The sequence below is a fragment of the Rana temporaria genome, chromosome 4 (assembly GCF_905171775.1).
Source record: "Rana temporaria chromosome 4, aRanTem1.1, whole genome shotgun sequence".
Taxonomy (NCBI): Eukaryota; Metazoa; Chordata; class Amphibia; order Anura; family Ranidae; genus Rana; species Rana temporaria.
The window spans coordinates 252,517,494-252,541,372 of record NC_053492.1 but is presented as its reverse complement, the minus strand read 5'-3'; the positions used below and the strand labels follow the sequence as shown (position 1 = coordinate 252,541,372).

General features: G+C 43.2%; 1 protein-coding gene across 1 annotated transcript in view; it reads left to right on the top strand.

The window, feature by feature from the left end:
* USP45 (ubiquitin specific peptidase 45) overlaps positions 1-23,879 on the top strand; it is a 225,598-nt gene that overhangs the window by 86,737 nt on the left and 114,982 nt on the right.

Here is a 23,879-nt window from a genome sequence, read left to right as displayed (position 1 = left end):
CTTTTGGGGGTAAGCATATACAATAATTGTAACAGATTGCATATATCAAGAACGTATGATTCTTTATGGCCTGATTTAGTGAAGATTGGCATGTTTAGTGAAGATGAGGACAACATTAAAGCGGTATTAAACCCAAAACGAAAAATTTAATATATTGCAGTTTACCAATCCTTAGATGTGGTGACTGCATTTGTTTTCTTTATTAGGCTTTTTCCCTCTGTTTGCGCCTGGTGATCTGGCCAGTAACGCACTTCTTGTATTGGAGTGCCCCCAATCTGGATAAATGAGCACAGGGGGACCCTTTGGACAGCAACATTGTCAGTCTGGGTGGGAGGGGAGTGTACTAGCAGGTTTAAATACACTAACAAACTGAAGCTGAACACCAGCTAACATTTTATAAGCAGTTGCAGAAAACTTTTTTTTGGGGGATAAAGGTTTACATACATAAATAAAAGCTGGTCTTTGTAAGCACTCCTGCTAGTGGTAAAAGGCTTGTCACATCCCTGATACATCTGCAATAGAAAAACAGACTTGCATGATAGATCACCAGGTTAATAGAAGAAAGAAAGCCTAAAAAAGAAAATAAAAGCAGCCATCACATCTAAGAATTGGTGAGCTGCAGTATGTTTGCTTTTGAGTTTATTACCCCTTCAAGTACATGCCCTTTGACTCTAGCTGTAGCAATACTTACCCAAACCCTGCAATTAAGTTTTGTGACTCTTGGAGGCTTCTTTTGGCATCAACAGTCAGCTGCTGGGCTTAATCTCCTAGGCCAGCCAGTTCTAGACAAATTAGCAGTTGTTTGAACTTTATGCCACTTGTAAAAAAAAAAATCCCTTAAAGTGGAATGATTGATTTCCAATCATTTGGTGATCTTTTTTAATTCCTTGCCAGATGCTTTCTTTTTGATGGCCTTCGAGAGCTTTATTGATCTTGGCATGATGCCACCGCACATCAGTAGCAAAAAAAAAACACCAGTCCCTAGATGCTTTAGTTTTAAATAGGACAGGATCCACCTGTGTAGTCCCTAAAGCTGTCCATAGACGGTTTGAATCTGGGCTGGTTCCTGCTGATTTGAACCATGTATGGGCATGATTGATCGATCAACTTGGTTACAACCAGCTGGTTGGATTCTAGGTGTGATTATTGCTAGCAGCTGTTAGTCACTGTGTTCTCCCAGCGGGGACGGCTTCCTCTGCTCCCCCGCAGGAAGAACACCATTTTTCCACCGGAGTGATTCCCCCATTAATACTGACTATGTTGATGGGGAATTGAGCGATTTTCGAATTGCTCTGTCTATAGCTGGCTTAAAGGGTCACTAAAGGATTTTTTTTTTTTTTTAGCTAAATAAATAGCTTCCTTTACCTTACTGCAGTCCTGGTTTCATGTCCTCATTGTTAGTTTTTGCTTTGATGTTGCTGTAATTCCTCTCTGTTCTGGACACTTCCTGGTTGTCTGTTTCCTGATCACCACAGTACTGGGAGATTTCTCACTGTGGCGACTAATCAAGGAGGTGTGTCTAAAACCCCTCAGCACCAATCCAGTTTCGTTTTGCAAAACCTTCCCTGCCCTCTATTGGCTCTCTGGCTCTGTACATCAGAGAACCAGGAAACAACAGCAAAAACTAAACTAAACTGTAGGTACATTATATGATTGTTTTTTATCTATTTTTAATCATTTTTAAAAGGAATCACTTAAAGTGGTTGTAAACCCTTATTTTTCATTTTTACCTACAGGTAAGCCTATAACAAGGCTTACCTGTAGGTATAAAGAATATCTCCTAAACCTGTACGGTTTAGGAGATATTCCCCTCGCAATGCGGGCGGCATATGCGCAGGGGGAATCCACGGCGAAAGATCCGGCAGCCGCCGGACCTTGGCGATTTTAAATCTCCCGCGCGCACACGCGGGAGTGACGTCATCGCCGCTCCAGCCAATCACAGCGCTGGAGCGGCGATACCCGGAAGACACGCCGGAGCAAGATGACATCTCGCTCGGCGTGAACCAGGTAAGTGTTGTTCACCTCGTTTTGAGGTAAGTATTTCATAATCAACTAGTATGCGGTGCATACTAGCTGATTATGCATTTTGCCTTGCAGGTAAAAAAATTAATAACAATTATATATGCGGTTTACAACCGCTTTAACTATTATGTATCTATACCCTGTAAACAGTAATTTCAGCAAAAAAAAAAAAAAAAAAAATTCCTTTAGTGACCCTTTAAGGAGGTTGTGAATACTAGCATCTTATCTGGAACACCGGATTCAAATTTCTTGGTTTTAAATGGGGGTAAACTTAGTTGTTCCATATGACAAAACTGCATTTTTGTTAATTCAGATCATAAAAAGGAACACAGGAAACTTCTCTTATTTAAATTCTTCATATTGATTATTTATCATTCTAAAACCACATCTATCGTTTAAATTATATGTCTTTATTTATCTACAAAATAGTAGTATTTATTCTACCAGATTTTATTCATAATGAGATGTACCGTAATGTACTGAATTGTAATATTTATTTTCTGAAAATCAAATATCGTGAAAAAAAAAAGGAACATGGTACCAATTTTGTGACATTGTTCAAGTTTACCATCTTTTTTTTCTGTAGGCCCTGTCCAAATCCAGATCTAATGGGCCAGTTTTAGAAAGAACTGCGGCGGCGTAACGTATCGTCTTTAAGTTACACCGCTGCAAGTTTTCCTTGTAAGTGCCTGATTCACAAAGCACTTGAGTATAAACTTGCGGCAGAGTAACGTAAAGACGTCCGGCGCAAGCCCGCCTAATTCAAATGGGGCGTGTACCATTTAAATTAGGCGCGCTCCCACCCTGGATGTACTGCGCATGCTCCGTTTTGAAATTCCCGTCGTGCTTTGCGCGAAGTGACGTCATTTTTTTGAACGGCGACGTGCGTAACGTACTTTCGTATTCCCGGACGTCTTGCGCAAAAAATTTTTTGGGAAATTCGACGTGGGAATGACGGCCATACTTTAACATGGCTCGTCTAAAGTTAAGCCATGTAAAAGCATGCTTATGATTACTAGCGACGATGTAACGAACGCGAAAACCTTCGTGGATCACCGAAAAAGCTCATTTGCATACCCGACGCTGGAAAACAACGCAAACTCCACCCAGCGGCGGCCGAAGTATTGCAGCCTAAGATCCGAAGGCGTACGAAGCCGTAAACCTGTCGGATCTGAGCCAAAAGCCGTCGTATCTTGTTTGTGAATCACAAATTAAGATACGACGCGGCAAATTTGAAAATACGCCGGAGTATCAGTAGATACTCCGGCGTATCTCTTCTGTGAATCTGGCCCAATGTGTTCTTGTTCAAAGATGTTGAAAAGGTCAACCACATCCATGGGGTGTACTTATGTTTTCCCATGTAATTACCGTGGCTGTTTGTCCTTTCCTGGCATGTTTTTTCTCCAACACACCTGTTGTAACAGTGCAGTCATGCAGAGGTATCATTCTAGTAAAAGCAACCAGTGTGTTTTATGTATGCAATGGAACACTCTTGTAAATAGGTAAACTGTGATGAAAGATTTGTTTCTCTATATCTACTTCTGATGGTGGACATTTCAACTGAATTACCAGAGTGTATAATTGTCGCAAAACGCTTACGCAGTTTGTATACCGAGTTCATTTAGCTTGTAAGACCTATTTTATTATTGCTACAAAACTGGGCAGAAGATGGCTAATCACTTAATCACCAACCTAATTATGTGCTCTGCTGGCTCACAGATGTGGTTCTTCCTGATAGAGTGGGACGTTTTGTTCTCCTAAGAGCTTATGCTGCCAAGCAATAGCGCTTTATTGGTGCTTGTTTTGTTCAGGTCAAGTGAAACTAGAGATGGCTCATGAGCAAAATGTCAGAAGCTAATAAATGCTCTCTTCTGGTGTGCTTCCCAAAAATGATTGTTTTGCTTTTCTCTAGCCTTTTAGATTATAGTATCTAAAAACTGCTTTAAAATAAAGCAAACCTATAGATGTTAGGATAAACATTTTAGAGTTCTGTATCAGACATACTAGAAGCACTGTGAGATCTACCCCTTGCTGCGTGCTCAGAGTGTTTCTACCTCCATTAGGTGATTTATTATTTGCCTTTACTTTGGGATCACAGTTTGCTGCTTTCACTAGTGTTTTGGTACAGGTTAATCCCTAGTTATGTGCTTTGCTTTTATTGAGGATGTGCTAATGGCTATGGTAAAGATTGGTATAGCCATTTTTTGCTTTTGACTCAACAAATAAGCATTGTAAAGTAGGAGTCAGTGTTCCTAGAGAAATATTTCAGGTGTTGCCCAACTAAGCTTTCGCTTAAAATTAGCAAAGGTCCCACTTTGTAGCTGCTGGCTGAAGACAGGCTCTTCTGCTTATGCTGTAGCTGCTTTAGAAAGTAAATGAACTGTAAGGCCTCGTACACACGATTGGTAAACCAGAGGATAACGGTCTGATGAACCGTTTTCATCGGTCCAAACCGATCGTGTGTAGGCCCCACAGGTTGTTTAACCATCTGTTAAAAAAAAAGCTTGCTTTAAATTTTAACCGATGGATTGCTAACCGATAGGTCAAAACCGATCGTTAGTACGCACAACCATAGGTTAAAAATCCACGCATGCTCAGACTAAATTAGGGGACGGGAGCGCTCGTTCTTGTAAAACTCACGTTCGTTTTGGAGATGGCACATTCTACAATTTTAAAATGAGTGCCTCGTTTATTGCAGCAAATTTTTTCTTCGTTCTATTGCTAGAATAAACATGTTGTTTTGCTGATGCTATTTAGACAGAGTTCTCCTATACTGACTTCTTTTATTTTTTGCTTGTGATCTCATGTTTTTTTTTTTTTTAAAAAGCCAGATCTCCAAAATAATTTTTTGTACTCCACATATATTTTTTCTTTTGGAGAAACTTCATTCTTTTTTCTCAAGTTATCACAACAATTCCCCCCCCCCCCTCAAGGAGGTTGTGTCCTTTGTTAATTATACATTGTATTTTGGAAATGTTTGATGGCTATTCATCAGAAGAACACAATAGACTAGTATTTAACTTAATTTAAATCTTCATTTATTATTATTATTATTATTAATAAAAAAACAACATGAAGGGCAACAATAGACAAATATATGCAGACTTTGGACACCAAAGGCACATTCCATCATGATAAACAACAAAATCAATAACATCAGGAGTCCCTCTAATTTGGGTCACAATGTGCTCCCCAAATCCCAGATATCAGAAGCAGCAGCAGATGTCATACATGACCCCAAGCTGTGGTACTACAACAATCTAATTTTTATGGCAAATCAGCTTGAAGCCAGGGAATAACTTTCTGGTCTTCCTTGCAGCCTTCTTTCCACGTATCCTTGCAGGTGGTGGAAATGTGAAATGTGACAGCAGGAGGAGGAGGAGGAGACTGGGCCGGGTCACTGAATTGTGTGGTCTCAGTCAGCAGGCTCCTTCTTCCCCTCTGTATCACAGATGATATCAGATCCTGGGCCAGGCCCCTTTGTCACTGCTCCATTTCTTGCAGCTTGTTTGCAATGTATCAAGCTGTAGCCCTCAACAGGGTTAAGGGGGCCCTCATGATTTCATCTGCCTCCCTAATAATGCGCAAAGACTCCTCCTCCAGCTGGGACATGCGTTTCTGTTTTTTGGTTTGGCGCATCTGGAGGGGAGGCACCTGTGACAGCGTGCTGCCCCTGGGCCTGGGCACCTGCTGACTGCCACTCACCCTTCCTCCTCCTGTCTGCCACTCACCCCTTCTTCCTCCTGGCTGACACATTCCTGAGCCGCCTCCTCTTGGCTGATCTCTTCCTGTGTCTAAAAAAGGGACATGTTTTTTTTTTTGTTGGCTTCATCAAACACACACATTTTAAAGCTCATGACTGTTGCATTTTTTTGGTTGTATTTTTGGTAAATTGACCAGACTCTCATTCTGAGCACTGCAGTTGGCATCCCTGTCACTATATTTTCTGCCCCCGACTTTTGTTTGGGTTTTCAAGCTTTCATTTTGGTTCCAAAAACATCTCGTTCAACCAAAAATTATTTGAGGCCAAGAAATCTGTTGTAAACTACTATACCTGACTGAAGATGTGCAGATCTGGCTCCTCAATCTCAGCCTGCTCCTTGGCACCCTCTGCAGGGGTGGGGGGGAACAGTGGAAGGAACACTGGAGGGAAGGGTGGAAGGAAGACTGGAAAGTGATTCTCTGGCTTTGATCTGATCGTCCAGAAAACTGAGGTGTTTATAGTACCACAGCTTGTGCTCCTGTACATCATCTGCTGCTGATCCTGACCTCCGAGAAGCACGGACCTGTATCAAACGCTTCTTGTAAGCATTCCTCATGTTAGTGATTTTATTACTTATCATGGTGGAAGTTGGCTCTGGTATCCAGGTCTGCATATAAGTGACCAAGTGGGCATTTGTTGCCCTTCAAACATTCTTGTTAGAATAGGATGTATTTTTGATTTCCCACAGGTTTTTTAAAGTGCAATATTTGTCGATGAATTGCATCATATTCTCGGGCAAACAAATCTTCTGCCATGGCCCGTTGTCGCTCATCCTTTTTTTGCAGCTGGTCAGCAAGGTAGGTGCTGTAGTCCTCAACAGGGTTAAGGGGGCCCTTATGATGGAAGCTGCCTCCCTAATGTCCTGCAGACACTTTTCCTCCAGCTGGGACATGCGCCTCTGTCTTTTTTTTGTTTTAAAAGAAATATGGTCTGGCATAGCAATGGCCCCCCTACCAGTGAAATACTCAACGTATATATCACGGGCATCTTGAGCAGTTCGGGGGGGGTTTCCAGTATGGCCAGTGTCCAGGCCAGTCAGGTTCTCAGATGATTGTCTGGCCTCAGGCCCAAGTTTGAAAGGTAGGTCTCTGAAAATTACGAAAAAATGCATCAGGAAAAGTGACATTGTTCAGTTTATAGTCCGCCATGTGGATGGCTGTCTGGAACAGGCGGAATCGTCTGGCCATTATGAAGGCATTCTCAACAACCCTCCAGGCTCTGGCCAGCCGGTAATTCAAAACTCTCCTCTCCGGGGTGAGAGTCCTCTGGGAAAACAGCCTCATAAGGTGTGGTCCAAGCCCGATAGCTTTGTCCGCAACAAAAAACACAAAAAAGAGTCCCTCCACATTGTCTTCATCCCGTGGCAGGGCCAGGCCACCAGTCTGGAGATGGTGGGCAAACTCCATCTGCGCAAAGACTCCACCGTCGGACATCCGGCCGTTCTTCCCCACGTCAACATACAAAAACTCGTACTGTGCCAACACCATCAACACAATACTATTAAAACCTTTTGTAGTTGAAATTGTATGACCCCGAACGTGGTGGTGGCACTATGCGGACGTGTTGCCCATCTCTTGCCCCTCCGCAGTTAGAGAAGTCCTACCGCTGGGCCAATTGGGAAGCCACAGTCTGCCATTCCTGTGGCGTGGAAGGAAACTGTGGAGTCAAGCAAAAATAAAAATTAGTCCTTTGGCACATAAACATTGCAATCACAAAGCAAAATACATCCTTGTCCAACATCAGTATAACATTTATTAGTGGAGTGCTAATTACATGCCAGAACTTAAATAGGCCCAATTATCAGACTCCTCGCCCCTCTGATGGGCCATTAAACATTTTAAGGGGGGTTTGAACTACAAGGGAGCAGACAAAAAAAAATGTAAACAGACTAGGCTAGGTGTGTTTGGGCCTAGGATAGCATGCTGGACAGATTAGTAAAGGGAAATATGCATATAGGCCAAAAAAGGAACATTGAAAGCTTAGAACATGCATGGGGACAAAGGGGACATTCACAGCATATTACAATCATGGTAATTAGGGAATGATGCAAGAAATACAAGACATAAGCATACATTAAAAGACATATATAGATTGTGATATGAAAGGAGACAACTTACCTTAATATAGATTTTCTGTATCACTTGTATGATGGCAGAACACTTAAAACAGAAAGCACCCAAGTACAGCAAGGCCTGTAAAGAACACACTGAAAAACAGAAATCGAGCGGACAGGAACGCGACGGACCATCAGTCGGCTTCATCGGTTAACCTATGACAACGGTCCTTCAGACCGTTCTCATCGGATGGACTGATCATGTGTACGAGGCTTAAGCATTGCACATTTTTTGTTTTAGTGAACCTGGATTGTATTTCTCTTATTCAAACTGAAGGCTTTAATAATATAAGGGTGAAAGCATATCTTTTTTACTTTTGGTGAGTTGGGCTGTGCTATCACATGGTGCAGAAAATTATAATATTGCTGTGAATTGACACCCATATGACAGTTAATGTATTGAAGGATTGTTTTTACTGAAATTGCACTGAAGATCTGTTGTGTTGAATTGACCTATATTTGAAGTTGTTTTGGCTCCCTCTGTAGTGTCATCAATGTCATTCCCTGTGTTAAAGTTATGTGCCCAGTGTATGTGCTTTATAAAAAATGTGCCTTATTTTAGAGTGCCCCTTGGCTATCACGTGACTGCCGGCTGCTTTCCTCTCCTGATCTGACTACAGCCGGAGGGTCTGAGAATCCCTTGTAAAGTTAGCCAGGAGGAGGGGAGGTAGAGATCGGTGGGCGGTCACATGAGCGCCACTCTGAAAGAAACTATGAAGCGGCACATACACTGGGGCACATAACGTTATCGAACACATGGGATTGTAGGAAAATAATAAAGTTGTTATAGCAGCAGGGGGGGGGCAGGCACTCACACTGGCAGACAGGCAAGGAGGAGAGGGAGAGAGGAAGCAAGGAGAGACAGCGGGCTGATGTAGGCAGGTAAACAGACCACAGTGTCAGGGCTCAGCAGCCATGATAAACATGGTCAGTTTACATAGGGGAGGGCAGAACCAGGCAGTTTCAGCCAGGTATTTTAGATGATAGAAAGGGACAAATTACACAGCACAAGCACTGTGCTCTTGTTCATACTTTAAAGCAGGGGCCCCCAAACTATGGCCTACCAGTTGTTCAGGAACTACAATTTTCATCATGTCTGTGAATGTCAGAGTTTTACAATGCCTCATTAGATGTGTAGTTCCGCAACAGCTGAAGGGCTGTAGTTTGGAGATCCCTGCTTTAAAGGAACAGGATACATTTTTTTTGGGGTAACTGCTTTAAGCCTTCTAGTACAGCATAACCTTGAGTATGGACAAATGTTCTTGGAAACTCAAATTGCCTTTTCTTAACTATAATATAGTCCTATTCCCTATTCTAACCAGGTTGTAAGGGCCTAAATGCATTATGCTGGTGTACTACTCATAAGTTGGCATAATGATATAGGGTTATGGAAAATGAGGGGATTATAACGGTGCCATGGATAAGTCACAAAAAATATTTAAAGCCAAAATAAATACAACATTTTATTTAATGTATAAATTGATTAAAAACATGAACATTATCCTAGAAATAACACTGATTATCACAATATCCCGACATGTTTCGGCAAATCGTTGCCTTCTTCAGGGGTGTGCGGGTCAATCAGTATGTTTAGTACAATCTATTTAGAAAAACACAAACAATTAGTGAAAGAATATATATAGATGTTTCAGAACAGGGCTTGATTCTCCAGAATATATGAACAGAACGGATACAATGTGTGGAAAAACCATCAAAAAAGACTGAGCTCCACAGAGGAGCCGTACCCACACCAGGTCAAAGGAGGGCGAAGCATGACCCAGCGAATCAAAACGACACCACAGAAACCCCAGACCTTAATTGTGGTTGCAGGGGGCTGCTGATTCAAACTACAAAACAAGCAAGATTAAAAAGCTAATTGGGGGTTAAATACCATGAAATAATAACTCACGGCTACATGTCCCTAAATGTGGGCTAACATAGCCTCCGTACATACCTAATTTAAAAAAAATGTTTTATGAAGTTCAGTTGGTGGGCGCTGGGTAGACTGCCAGGAGTGTGGAAAATAGCAGATTAGTCAATGGGTGGGTTGACTGCATCGGTCAGCACAACCCATAGAGTATCAGGAAAATAGTGGTCAGTCCTAAAAGAGGGGTACAACAAAGATGGAAAAACCATTAGTGACAAAGTCCTAGGGTAACAGTGGATGGCACATAAACCATCCATGAGAAGGTCATATCCCAAGACAGAGACACAGTTGTGGATTACCTGTAGCAAATACAAACAGTGTGACAGCGCACTAAGCCGACTCGCAAGCAAACAAATGCTGGCTGAGCCGGTTTAAATAGCCCCCCAGCTGATGGCGATAATCATCGCCGAACAGCTGCGGACAAAGTGTAGCCACCGTGCATGCGCACACGCCAGCATGCGCCTACAATCCCCAGAATGCCATGCGTCGTGACGTCGGCAAGTCGCCGTACTGAGACAGCGAGCCGAACGCACACTGACAAGCCTGGTGTTCAGGGAGAGGAGAGACGGATAAGCAGGAGGGAACAGCACAGGGCGTGGCTAAGAGGCGGGCAGTGTGTCAGTAGACAACAAGGCCCTTGGGTGTCCATACAACCACAGATAAGGAGTCCAAGCGCCGCCCCGTCATCGCAGAACCAAACAAACCCCATCAACAGACCTATGACTGGTAACAGCGGGCAATTACAGTCTATCAGAGAAGAACCACAGCATGTTGGATGTACAAAAAAAAAAAAACGTAATGGACGAGCATCTGGGGAAGGAAGCCATGAAATAAACATTCTGCAAAAATAATAACAAACCACAATTATGCAATAAGTACAAATAATAAGTTTATACAAAGTCAATAATAAAAGTAATACATTTAAATAAATGACAAGAGGAAAGAACAAGTCAATATTGCATATCACATAGAGTTGAAATAACAAATTAGATCTAGGAAGGGAGGGGGAGAGGGGGGTGAGGATGAACTAGGGACCCCAAATATCAACCAAATCAGTCCATAGATGAAAACAGGACCATCCCATTTCGTGAGCAGAAGGGAAAAGAAAACAAATGGGCAGAGAATCTCAAAAGTATGCAAAACCATAAAATGGAAAAGCTCACAAAAAGGACTTGTAACTGATATATTCGTTAAGTCCTGGATATCTAACAGCGTCTAGGCCGGGGATATGCAATTAGCGGACCTCCAGCTGTTGCAGAACTTCAATTCCCATGAGGCATAGCAAGACTCTGACAGCCACAAGCATAACACCAGAGTCAGAAGCATGATGGGACTTGTAGTTTTGCAACAGCTGGAGGTCCGCTAATTGCATATCCCTGGTCTAGGCTGTGTATCCATCTAGTCTCCAATTGTAACAAGGTCAAATCTATACATAGTTACATAGTTAGTCAGGTTAAAAAAAGACACAAGTCCATCCAGTGCAACCACAAAAAAATAAACAAACAAAATTAAAAACACAATACAATCCCATACACCCAACTCCATACCCACAGTTGATCCAGAGGAAGGCAAAAAACCCCAGCAGAGCATGATCCAATTTGCTACAGCAGGGGAAAAAATTCCTTCCTGATCCGCCGAGAGGCAATCGGATTTACCCTGGATCAACTTTACCTACAAATCTTAGTACTCAGTTATATTATGTACATTTAGGAAAGAATCCAGGCCTTTCTTAAAACAATCTACTGAGCTGGCCAGAACCACGTCTGGAGGGAGTCTGTTCCACATTTTCACAGCTCTTACTGTGAAGAAACCTTTCCGTATTTGGAGATGAAATCTCTTTTCCTCTAGATGTAAAGAGTGCCCCCTTGTCCTCAGTGTTGACCGTAAAGTGAATAACAACACCAAGTTCAATATATGGACCACTTTATATATTTGTACATGTTGATCATATCCCCCCTTATTCTCCTCTTCTCAAGAGTGAATACATTTAGTACTTCTAGTCTTTCCTCATAGCTGAGCTCCTCCCTGCCTCTTATCAGTTTGGTTGTCATTCTCTGCACTTTCTCCAGTTCTCCAATATCCTTTTTGAGAACTGGGGCCCAAAACTGAACTGCATATTCCAGATGAGGTCTTACTAATGATTTGTACAGGGGCAAAATTATATCTCTGTCTCTGGAGTCCATACCTCTCTTAATACAAGAAAGGACTTTGCTCGCTTTGGAAACCGCAGCTTGGCATTGCATGCCATTTATTGAGCTTATGATCTACCAAAACCCCAAGGTCCTTCTCCACTACAGATCCCCCCAGTTGTACTCCCCCTAGTATGTATGATGCATGCATATTCTTAGCCCCCAAGTGCATAACTTTGCATTTATCAACCTTAAACCTCATCTGCCACATAGTCGGCCAATTAGACAGAGCATTGAGGTCGGCTTGTAAATTGGAGACATCCTGTAAGGACGTTATTCCACTGCATAGCTTGGTGTCCTCTGCAAAGACACCCCCCGAACATGTGGTGTAACATTCTCTAGGGCGTGGAATCGCACCATATTCGCATCAAACCCATGTTGGCAACCAACATGTCGGTTTAATGCTGTTGTGGTCAACCTTTTAAAAAGGGGCAAAATGTGGTCTCTTATTCTTTTAAAGAATGGTCTCTTGGTTTTTCCAACATAGAAACATCCGCATTGGCAGAGGTCAAGATATACCACACCAACCGTTTTGCAGGTTACATGGTTTTTGATGTTATGAACATGTCCAGTTGGAAAGGGTACATCTTTAGAGTTAGATAAAAAGCAGCAAACATCGCATCTTCCACAGGGGAAGGTGCCTGTTTGCAAAGGTTGCTCTAAGGGTTGAGAACAGAAATGACTGGATACCAGTCGAGCCTTAATAGAAGGAGCACGACAGAAGTTATTTCTGGAAAGGTTTAATACATTTTTTGATAGTGTTATCAGCCAGAAGATTAGGCCAAAAAATTTTAAGAACCATATTCAATTGGCCATGTTGTGTAGAGAATTTGGTTTGGTTATTACGCGAACATTTGATTTGGGTATTTTAGTTGAGTGGATTAAATCCTTTATATTTAATTTGACAACTCCGATTTTTCTAAAAGGGATCGACTATAACCCCGAACCAATAGTCTGTCACGCAATTCGTTGGCTGCTTTAGTGAAGTCTGATTCTAAAGTGCAGTTTCTTCTGAGCCGAAGAAATTGGCTGTATGGAATGCTATTGAGAAGAGGTTGAGGGTGTGCACTGGCAGCGTGCAATATAGTGTTGCCTGCTGAGGGCTTGCGAAAAAGAGAAGAATGGAGTCGACCCTCCTTGTCGATGTGGATCTTCAGATCAAGAAAATTTATATGAGATTGGCTACATTCCATAGTGAAACTTAGGTTCAAATCATTTATAGTGAGTGCGTCCGTTGGCTGCAGGAGCTCATCCTTTGTGCCCGACCTAAAAAACAAAATGTCGTCTATATATCTTGACCATGTGATGACATGCTGCAATAAGGACGACAGACGATCATTGGAAAAAAGTTTCCTCTCCCACCCCCCCAGGTACAGGTTAGCATAGGGTGGGGGCACAAATGGTCCCCATAGCCACACCCTGTACCTGGAGGGAGTGGGAGGTGCCAAATAAAACATTTTGTGCGAGAATGAACTCGAGCAGCCGAAGAACGAACTCACTATAGCAACTAGAAGACGAACCCCGTTCATCCAACTGTGTCCGAATGGTAGCGATACCCTTTTAATGAGGAATTGAATTGTAGAGGCTTTCCACATCAAGTGCAACCAGCCAGGTGCCAGGTGACATTTACCATAGATATTACGAAGAAGGTCAATAATACTATTGACCTTCTTCGTTTACATAAGACGATAAGGAAGTGACATGAGGATGCAAGTACTTATCAACCAAAGCACTCGCATTTTCAGTCAATCCCTGGCAACCCGACACAATCGGACGACCAGGGGGTGAGCCAGGGATTTATGTACCTTGGGCAATAAATAGAATGTCTGTGTTTTTGGATCCTTAGTGTTTAACCACTTACCCCCCGGACCATATTGCTGCCCAAAGACCAGAGTACTTTTTGCGATTCGGGACTGCGTCGCTTTAACAGACAATTGCGCGGTCGTGCGACGTGGCTCCCAAACAAAATTGGCGTCCTTTTTTTCCCACAAATAGAGCTTTCTTTTGGTGGTATTTGATCACCTCTGCGTTTTTTATTTTTTGCACTATAAACAAAAATAGAACGACAATTTTGAAAAAAATGAATATTTTTTACTTTTTGCTGTAATAAATATCCCCCAAAAATATATAAAAAAACATTTTTTTTCCTCAGTTTAGGCCGATACGTATTCTTCTACATATTTTTCGTAAAAAAAAATCGCAATAAGCGTTTATTGATTGGTTTGCGCAAAAGTTATAGCGTTTACAAAATAGGGGGTATTTTTATGGCATTTTTATTAATATTTTTTTTTACTAGTAATGGCGGCGATCAGCGATTTTTTTTTCGGTATTGCGACATTATGGCGGACACTTCGGACATTTTTGACACATTTTTGGGACCATTGGCATTTTTATAGCGATCAGTGCTATAAAAATGCATTAGATTACTATAAAAATGCCACTGGCAGTGAAGGGGTTAACACTAGGGGGCGGGGAAGGGGTTAAGTATGCCTGGGTGTGTTCTTACTGTGGGGGGGGGGTGGCCTCACTAGGGGAAACACTGATCTTCTGTTCATACATTGTATGAACAGAAAATCAGCATTTCCCCTGCTGACAGGAACGAGAGCTGTGTGTTTACACACACAGCTCCCGTTCCCCGCTCTGTACCGAGCGATCGCGTGTGCCCGGCGGCGATCGTGCCCGCCGGGCACACGCACGGGAGCCGGGGGCGAGCGGGGGGCGCGCGTGCGCCCCTAGTGGCGGCTAATAGGCAGGACGTCATATTACGTGCTCTCGCCTAGGAGAGCCACCTTGTGGACGTATTTCGACGGTGCGGCGACGGCAAGTGGTTAAGTAACTCCAGGTGGGCTGGTCGATAGTACCCTCCTGGTAAGCCTTGAAAATGATGGCACAATATTCCTGAATAAAAGCATAATGTTGTAAAAAACTGTCCTCAAATCCCAACAGCTGTTTGCATGATATCCACAAAAGAAACAAATTGCATTCTTGCAACCCAGATTACTCCACCTATATGTAGATGAGGTTGCCTGCATAGCATGCATTATTCATGCAAATCATTTATTATTTTATTATTATACAGGATTATAGGGCCCTGCTTGATAGAGCTTACAATCTAAAATGGACAGTTTAGAAAAGATTGCACTGTGATTTTTGACAGAAAGGGGCGTTGATTAGGCATGAGCTCAGAAGTGTTTGGTTCCTTGTCCAAACCCACCTAATCTTTCCCTCCAGGAAGCAGTCCTCTCTACTGGCCCAATCATAAGCAGCCAAGGGATTTCCTGCCATGTATAAAAGGGTTGTGTTATGTGTAGATGCAGAGAGGGGGGATGCCTCAGCTGCTTATGATTGGCCCAGTACAGTGACCGCTTCCTGTTGGGTTTGATATAGAATCAAAACACGCCAAAGCTCATCCCTCCTGTTGATCTGTGCAGTACTTCAGGAAACTTCAAATAAGCACCCAAGCAAAAACTTTATAGGTAACTAATAGTTTAAAAACTGAATACGTAAATTAAAACATCTATATTTTTAATGACTATAATAGCACTCACCGTATACAATAACTTTAACTTTATATAGTTTACGTCCAGCAAAACTAGACTCCTCAACAGCAAGCAATGTCTGTGTAGTATTTTCTGACTGAGACCTTTCCTCATACTAAACTGTTGGTAACAAATTTTGTCATTATTACTGTTTTGTGGTGTTTGAATATTTTTGGTTTCCTTTTTTATTTTCTTATTATATAATTTGATACTATATATGCCGATATGTACTTTGTGGATGATACAAAAATGTTTATCTTCAAACAGAAGGTGGTATACCCTCCTAAGCGTGTGCAAGCGGTCAAAGTACCATATTTGACAGTTCTGTTTTATCCTAACCAAACGTTTTATTAATTTATACCTATGTTTTATATTTGGTTAAGCCTTCTTAACCTTGACCTGTGCAAAATCTATTTGAAAGGTAACAAATGTAGTCATATTTCTAATACCCTGTTTGCATTTGCTTATTTTGGGCATGTAGCAGAAAAAAACTGCCCATTACATCTTTTATGCGTTTTCTATTAAAACACACATTGCACTGAGTTCATTGGTAACAAATCTAAAGTGCATATAAAGCACAACATGCAGAAGTAAAGCATATACAATATTATTCCAACTAGTGCAGTGGTAACTAGTGTCTGTGTGGTCTTCCTGTGTATCATATTTGTATATTTTTTACAAGATGTGAAACACCAAAGGAGGCATGTTACATTCCTGGAGGACAAAATTGACAGCTTTCTGGGTTGCATTATATAATCTACTGCATAGTGGGGCACCCCAAAAAACTCAGCACATACTGAATTAAATCGGTTGTACACTCTTATGTTTTAGTTAAAAAAAAAAAAATGTTATACTTACCTGCTCTCTGCAAGGGTAATGCACAAAGCGGCCCCAAACCTCATCTTCTGGGGTATCCAGCTTGCACTCCATGCTTCTCCTGTGCCGCTACCTATGTAGCAGGTGGGCGGACAAAATCCCAGAAGAAGCTGTGTGTGTCCATAGACTCACACAACCCAGCTTGGTCCCGGCCCCTGCTCCCTTCTCACAGGATTTGACTGTGAGGCTCCTGCTGCTCATAACCACAACTTTGAGAGCAGAAAGAAGGGAGCTAAATACACAATTGAAATACATCTACACTATATGAACAGTTTGGCATCCAAATTACTGGGTAGTATTGTGTTCCGGACACCTATGTCACACAGTACAGCCAGGTGTGTGACAACCTTGTATGCTACATGTGTTAAATGCAATACACTACAGTCTGTTATAGGGCTGGCACATACATGTAAATGGACAGTAAAGCAACAACTTACTAATGAGATCATCTTTGTGTGCTCCATTGTTTAGGTATATTCATTGTTTCAGGATGCCAGCACTGTGACTAGAGCCCTGTTTGATTATTGCTTTTGCTTCCCTGTACCCTTTCTTTGCTGTGCATTGAATTATGGGGGAAATTATTAGGACAGATTTACGTACATTGCAAACCTGAATGCAAAATGCATTCCGTGCCTATGAATATTTAACTGGATTAAATGGTGTGTTTTATCAGCCTGGAGAGCAGCTTTAAATAAATATGAATGGAAGCCATGGTACACTTTATTAGGGGAATGATTTCAGTTATATCAGAATACAACATGCTGTTTGTACAGCAAAGCTTTTTTTGTATAAAATAGTTATTATTGAAACCAAAATGGGGTTGTTGTTGGACTAGAATACTATCCTGCACAAGCTCACTAACTTTTTACGATCTATTTTTTAAGTGGGTTACTTGGCAGATATATATATATATATATATATATATATATATATATATATATATATATATATATATATATATATATATATATATATACACATATATATTTGTGCCTTTAAGTTATGGTCTGACCCAGTCACCCATGTGAATTGTATGTTGTGACTGGTCTCCCCAGAACTGTGTCTTTGATTTACTGGAGTCTCAAGCTGCACACCAGGTCCTGCTGATGCCAGTGCTGAACAGACCGTGGTGAAATGGCACAGTGACAATGCCTCCATTGCAGCAGGCTGCAGTCCCCACCAGGGTTAGCAGGAGGTTTCATTACTTCCGCCTGCTTACACTGGATAGAAGCTGGCCAGGAACTGCATTCTGTTGTTTTATTTTTTTCGTTCTTTTGAGGCATCCATATTTTGTGACTAGCTGCTGAGCATTACATTCCTTCTGTACCAGAGGGACTAGTCCTGTATCTGGAAGCAATGTGTTGCATGACCCCTCGGTCCAAATCAGAGTGGAGCAGCAGTGACAACATTGGCATCCCAAATGGTATTTTACAGCAGAAAGTGTAATTCAGCAGACTAATTCCTACATTCTCATGCTGTCGGTGCTTTTACCAAGACAAACATGTTTTGCAATTTAAGCCTCTTCATGCCTCATATTGAACTTTATTTACTGATAGGTTTTTATTTTTACTTTTTTGCTATCCATGTAAGTGTGCTGAAATAAGTAAACGTACTAACCATACTTTATATGTCCACATAATATAATCTCATATAATTTTTGTAATATTATAATTTCTATTAGGCTTCATGTACACTGCAGCTGGTAAACGGACGTTGGGGAGCAGTTTGGTGTTTTCAGCTGCCCCTGAACTCTTCTCTGTTATCTTATCAGTACAAGTACACAGGGCCTTTTTTAGGCAGGTGAGTTTAGAAGAATTTTTTGGAACACAAAAAATGCATTCAGGATGGATGTTCAGAGGCATTTGAAACGCCAAATGCCTGTAACCGCTTGTAAGCGCGGTAACTAACATTTAACCGCATTTAGTTTACAGGTGTTTTTAAATTTTGACTATTTGAAAAAAAACGCTTCTAATCGCAAATGCAGGTAAATGCGAAGTTAAATCGAGAGGTTGTAAAATATCCTTGTGTACATTAAGCCTTATAGAGAAAAAAAAAAAAATAACACTTGTAATGTGTCCTCCAGCATCTCAAACTTTGTGCAGGTTTTTAAACTTCCCCTTCATCATAACCTTCCCTAAAAAAAAAAAAAAAAAATTAATTAATTTATCTGTTCTTTTAAAGCGGAGGTTCACCCTAAAAAACATTTATGTACCATCCCATCCAGCATACTTGCGTCAGCTACAGTATGCTGTTTTTTTCTCGCTGTACTTGCCGTTTAATCGTTCATTTTCTTTTCATCCTCCCGCGGGGAATAGGCGTTCCTATGAAGAGGCGTAGATGATTGACGTGCGGCTAAGCCGGGCTAGGACTCTGCTCTTTATGGCGCTATACGGCGCCTGCGCACAGATTAGGAGCTGACTGCGCAGGCGCCGTATATAGCCGAGTCCTAGTTCGGGTATTTTCAGAACGTGTGACGTGCCTTAGCCGCACGTCAATCATCTACGCCACTTCATAGGAACGCCTATTCCCCGCGGGAGGATGAAAAGAAAATGAACGATTAAACGGTAATTACAGCGAGAAAAAAAAAAAAACAGCATACTGTAGCTGACGCAAGTATGCTGGATGGGATGGTACATAGATGTTTTAGGGTGAACCTCCGCTTTAATTGGTGGCTCAAAACTTGGCCGGGTGACAGCGCCTCTAAGGCCAAGTTATGCGGGATACCCCTGACTGGTGACCTACTCTTTGGCCCAGGGATAGAAACCGTTCTAGATCGCATGGCGGATAAGAAAATGTCCTTTCCCCTCAAGCGAAAGGCCCTGGTACAGTTAAGGCAGGGGTTTCGTACACAAAGACAGAGGGAAGCACCCAAGCCTGAGGGGAAGAAGAAGCCTTGGACCCCGAAAGGCAGGGGTAGAGGAGGGGCGATTTTTCGCCCTCCTGAGCAGCCCGGTAAAAAGCACTGACTCTCCAGTCAGGGTGGGAGGAAGACTGGGGACCTTCCTCACAATGGGAGGCAATTTCTCCCAACCAGTTATCCTGGGGGTCATAAAACGGGGGTATCGCCTAGAGTTTGCAAATCCCTCCCCCCCCCCCCCCCCCCAGAGATACCTGATTACACAGTTACCTAAGTGCAGAGGAAAGTCCGAAGCCTTGCTTGGGGCCCTAAGAGTTCCAGAGGCAGAAAAGGGGAAGGGATTCTATTCACACATCTTTGTTGTGAAGAAGACTTCCGGGAAATTCAGATTAATCGTGAATTTGAAACCCCTGAACAGGTCAATTACCTACAAGCGTTTTCGCATGGAGTCGATATTCACAGTCAGGGTTTTTACTTCCCCACAACTGCTTCATGAAATCTCTGGATAAGATCTCTAATGTCAACACTCGGTCTGCTGACATCCACCCTCCCAGCAGTCCAATGAATGAATGAATGAATGAATGAATGAAGAACTTATATAGCGCGGCACATGCGAACTATATCGCCTCTGGGTGCTTGTTGTTCCTGTCTCTGTTGGTATCAGAAGAGATGAGTTTTAATCTTTCTCCTGAATGCTAAGTGGTTTTCCTCCAACTGAATGCTGGTTGGTAAAGCGTTCCATAGTCTGGGACCTTGGACAGCGAATCTTCTTTCTCCTTTGGACTTGTAATTGGCTTTTGGGATTTGGAGCAGGTTTTGGTTGGTGGATCGCAGAACGCGATTGGGATTATGAGCTTTTATTTTTTCGCATAGATATTGCGGGGCCTTCCCATGGATACATCTATGCGTTAGACAGAGTGCTTTAAAATCAATTCTGTCTTTTACTGGCAACCAGTGAAGGGCTCTCAGTGAAGGTGAGATTGATTCCCAGGGTTTTTTCCCAGTCACTAGTCTGGCGGCCGTATTTTGAACGACTTGCTGACGAGCGATTTGGTACCTTGGGAGACCGAGGTAGAGGGCGTTTGCATAATCCAATCTGGAGTTTACAATTGCTCCCACCACGGTCGCTATGTCTTCTTTTGGAATAAAAGGAGTGAGTTTGCGTAGTAGGCGCAGCATATGGTGAGTTGTGCGTCCATTGTCATGTAGGAGTCGAAGATGACCCCGAGACTTTTGACTTTGGCGCTAGGGGTGATGATTTTGCCCAGAATGGGCGGGGGCAACCAAGTTGTTGCAGGTTGATTCATACGCTTGGCGTGAAACAGGAGAAGTTCTGTTTTCGCTCCGTTGAGTTTAAGATAACTCTTTGTCATCCAGTTCTCTATCAAAGAGAGGCATGTCTCTAGATTGAGATGGTGATCCTTTTTGTTGCAAATGCGGAAATACAGTTGCGTGTCGTCTGCATATGAGTGATAAAGCAGTTTTTGTCTGCTAATGATTTTAAAAAGAGGACGAAGATAGATGTTAAACAGCACTGGCGATAGAGGCGATCCTTGAGGAACTCCGTACGATACCGTGCGTTTCTCAGAAGTGAAAGGTCCCAATTTCACTGTTTGTGATCGGTTTTCCAAAAAAGAGGAGAACCAAGATAAATCACCTTCTGTGACTTTGGCTACGTCCGCTAGCCGAGTCAGTGGGCAGGACTGCACTTTCTCCCCCTGCAGGCCTTCATCCTAAGGGTGTGGGACCACAGAGGCTCTAGACACCTTGGTTCAAGTACCAGATCAAGTAAAAAGGTCCCTCTGGTGGTGGAGGAAGGTTACAAACCTGTCGCAGGGTCGGCTGTGGCTTATCCGGGTATCTCGGGTAATAACCACAGACACAAGTGGCAAGGGCTGGGGGGCTCACCTGGGGTCCCTTCCAGTTTAGGGCACCTGGGGGTCCGAAGATCTAAAGAGATCGTCCAATTGGAAGGAACTGAGGGCAGCGGGGCTGGCCCTCAGATTTTTCCAAGGGGAACTCCGGGGGACACCACACTCAGGTGAGGTCGGACAATTCCTCGGCCGTAGCCTACCTAAACAAGCAGGGTGGCACGAGGAGCGGAGTTCTGTCGGCCCTAGCAACAGACATCCTGGGCTGGGCCGAAATCAACACTCTCTCACTCTCAGCAGTCTTTCTGAGAGGCGAGAAGAATGTGTTGGCAGACTTTCTCAGTCGGAAGCAACTGAGAGAGAGCGAGTGGGTCCTTAATCAGGAGGTCTTTAGTCTCTTGGTCAAGAGATGGGGACCTCCAGAGGTGGACCTCTTTGCGTCAAAAGAAAATGCGAAGGCCCTCTCTTTTTTTCTCTCTAAACAGAGGAGAGGGAGCACTGGGGGTGGACGCACTGTCCCAGAGCTGGCAGTTCAAAATGCATTACGCATTCCCACCACTGGTATTATTGCCCGCAGTGCTGAGGAAGTTTCAGTTGGAAAGCACTTCCCTGATCCTAGTGGTACCACATTGGCCCAAGAGGGCTTGGTTCTCAGTGCTCAAGCAGCTGGCTGTAGAACCTCCCCTTCTCCTACCGCCCCGAGAGGATCTCCAAGGGGTTTTCAGAGAGGTAAATTGCCACCCTCCTTAATAGCAGGAATAAGGAGACTCGCCAGATCTACCAGAAGGTTTGGCTTTGCTTTAATAAGTGGTGCATAGGACGCTCCTGTTCGGTGCAGAGCCCAACATACATTTTGGAATTCCTGCAGTGTGGCGCAGATAGGGGTCTTTCCGTAAGTACCCTCAAAGACAGATCTGAGCACTTAGTGCATACCTAGAAAAACCCTTGGCCTCTAACCCATGGGTAGTCAGGTTTTTCAGGGCTCTCTCTAGGCAGAGACCAGCTTAGGGCCCACCATTCCCCAGCTGGGACCTGTCCTTAGTTTTGCAGACCCTCACGGGTCCCCCCTTTGAACCTTTAGACAAGTGTTCTCTAAAGAAACTGACCTTAAAGGAAGTATTTTTGGTTGCAGTAACTACTGCTAGGAGGGTCAGCGAGATAGAAGCCTTATCTGTTAGACCCCTCTTTTGTGTTATTTTTCCAGATCGGGTCATTTTTAAGATCGATCCAGCATTTTTACCCAAGGTAACTTTGAAATTCCATAGAAGTCAGGAAGTCGTTCTACCTTTCTTTTGTCCCAACCCCACAGGTGAGGGGGAGTTGAGGTTTCATACCTTGGATGTCAGGAGATGCATCCTGCACTATCTAGAGCTGACAAAGGAATTTAGGAAGTCAGCCTCGTTATTTGTTTTGTTTTCTGGGGCCAGAAAGGGTTACAAAGTGTCTCGACGCACTATTGCCAGATGGCTCAGAGCAACCATTGGACAGGCATATACCCTAGCTGGTAAGGAGATCCCTACAGGGATAAAGGCACACTCTACTAGAGCTTTGGCAGCTTCTCAGGCGGAAAAGGCTGGAGCTACACCAGAACAGATATGCAGGGCAGCGACATGGTCCAATTACTCCACTTTAGTGAAACATTACAGAGTGGGCCTTGTGTCGGCAGGTGAGCAAGCCTTTGCTCGAAAGGTTTTGCAAGCTGTAGTCCCACCCTAGTTGGTAAGTGCTCGCTTATCCTCTCATTGTGGCTGTCCTGAAAGACGAAAAGGGAAAATTAGAGTTACTTACTGGTAACGTCTTTTCCAGTAGTCTTTCAGGACAGCCCTAGTTACCCTCCCTGAGATTTGGGGGGTCTTGATGGTATGTTACTAATGTGGTCTTGTGTCTCCCCAGCTGGCCGGAGGTGATCTTGTAAAAACTGAAGTCCGGCAGGGGGAAGTAAGAATTTATGGGCTGGCGCAGTGTTTCCAGAGAAAGGGGAGGAGCCTATGTCTCTCATTGTGGCTGTCCAGAAAGACTACTGGAAAAGACGTTACCGGTAAGTAACTCTAATTTTTTTGTTTCGTTTTTTTTGTTGACTGCTTATGCTGCCGGTCAAATTTTTCACCCTTGTGCAGGTTTCTGGGTTGTCCTCCACTTAGACCAGCCTTTCTCAACTGGGGTGGAGAAGGGCTGTCAGATGAGCCCGAGCTCCCAATCCACAGCCAAACTATACATCAGCACTGCAAGAGAGCTCCGTCAGCCTTAGCAAAGTTAAAGTAAAGGGAGGGTGTGTGTGCTTCCCCCTACAGTATAGTACCTGGCTGTGTGAAAGAAGGTACTGTGCTAGAACTTTTGAAAGGCTTTGTACATGTGTCTTTACGTGTGTGTGTGTGTACGTGTGTGTTTGTACATGTTTATGCATGTTACTTTTAATCCTGACCCCCTATTCCGATACCATCAGAACTGCTTTTTTAGGGCATAGCGGCAAGTTCGTGATGGCGGCAAGAACTGCTGATCCTCTGAAAAGCAACTCACACTCAGATCCCCTTTCAGAGGCATTTAACAGGTGGCAAAGTGTCAATATGTTGCCTCCTCGCCACCTGTTTTAACCCTGTAAATGCAACATCACCACACCGCAACCATACAGTTGGGGGGGGGGGGGTGGTTGCAGTGCAGCCCCATTCACCCTAAGTATACCTCCAGTTGCAGAAACAGCATGTGTACACCCCAGCTGCCTCTG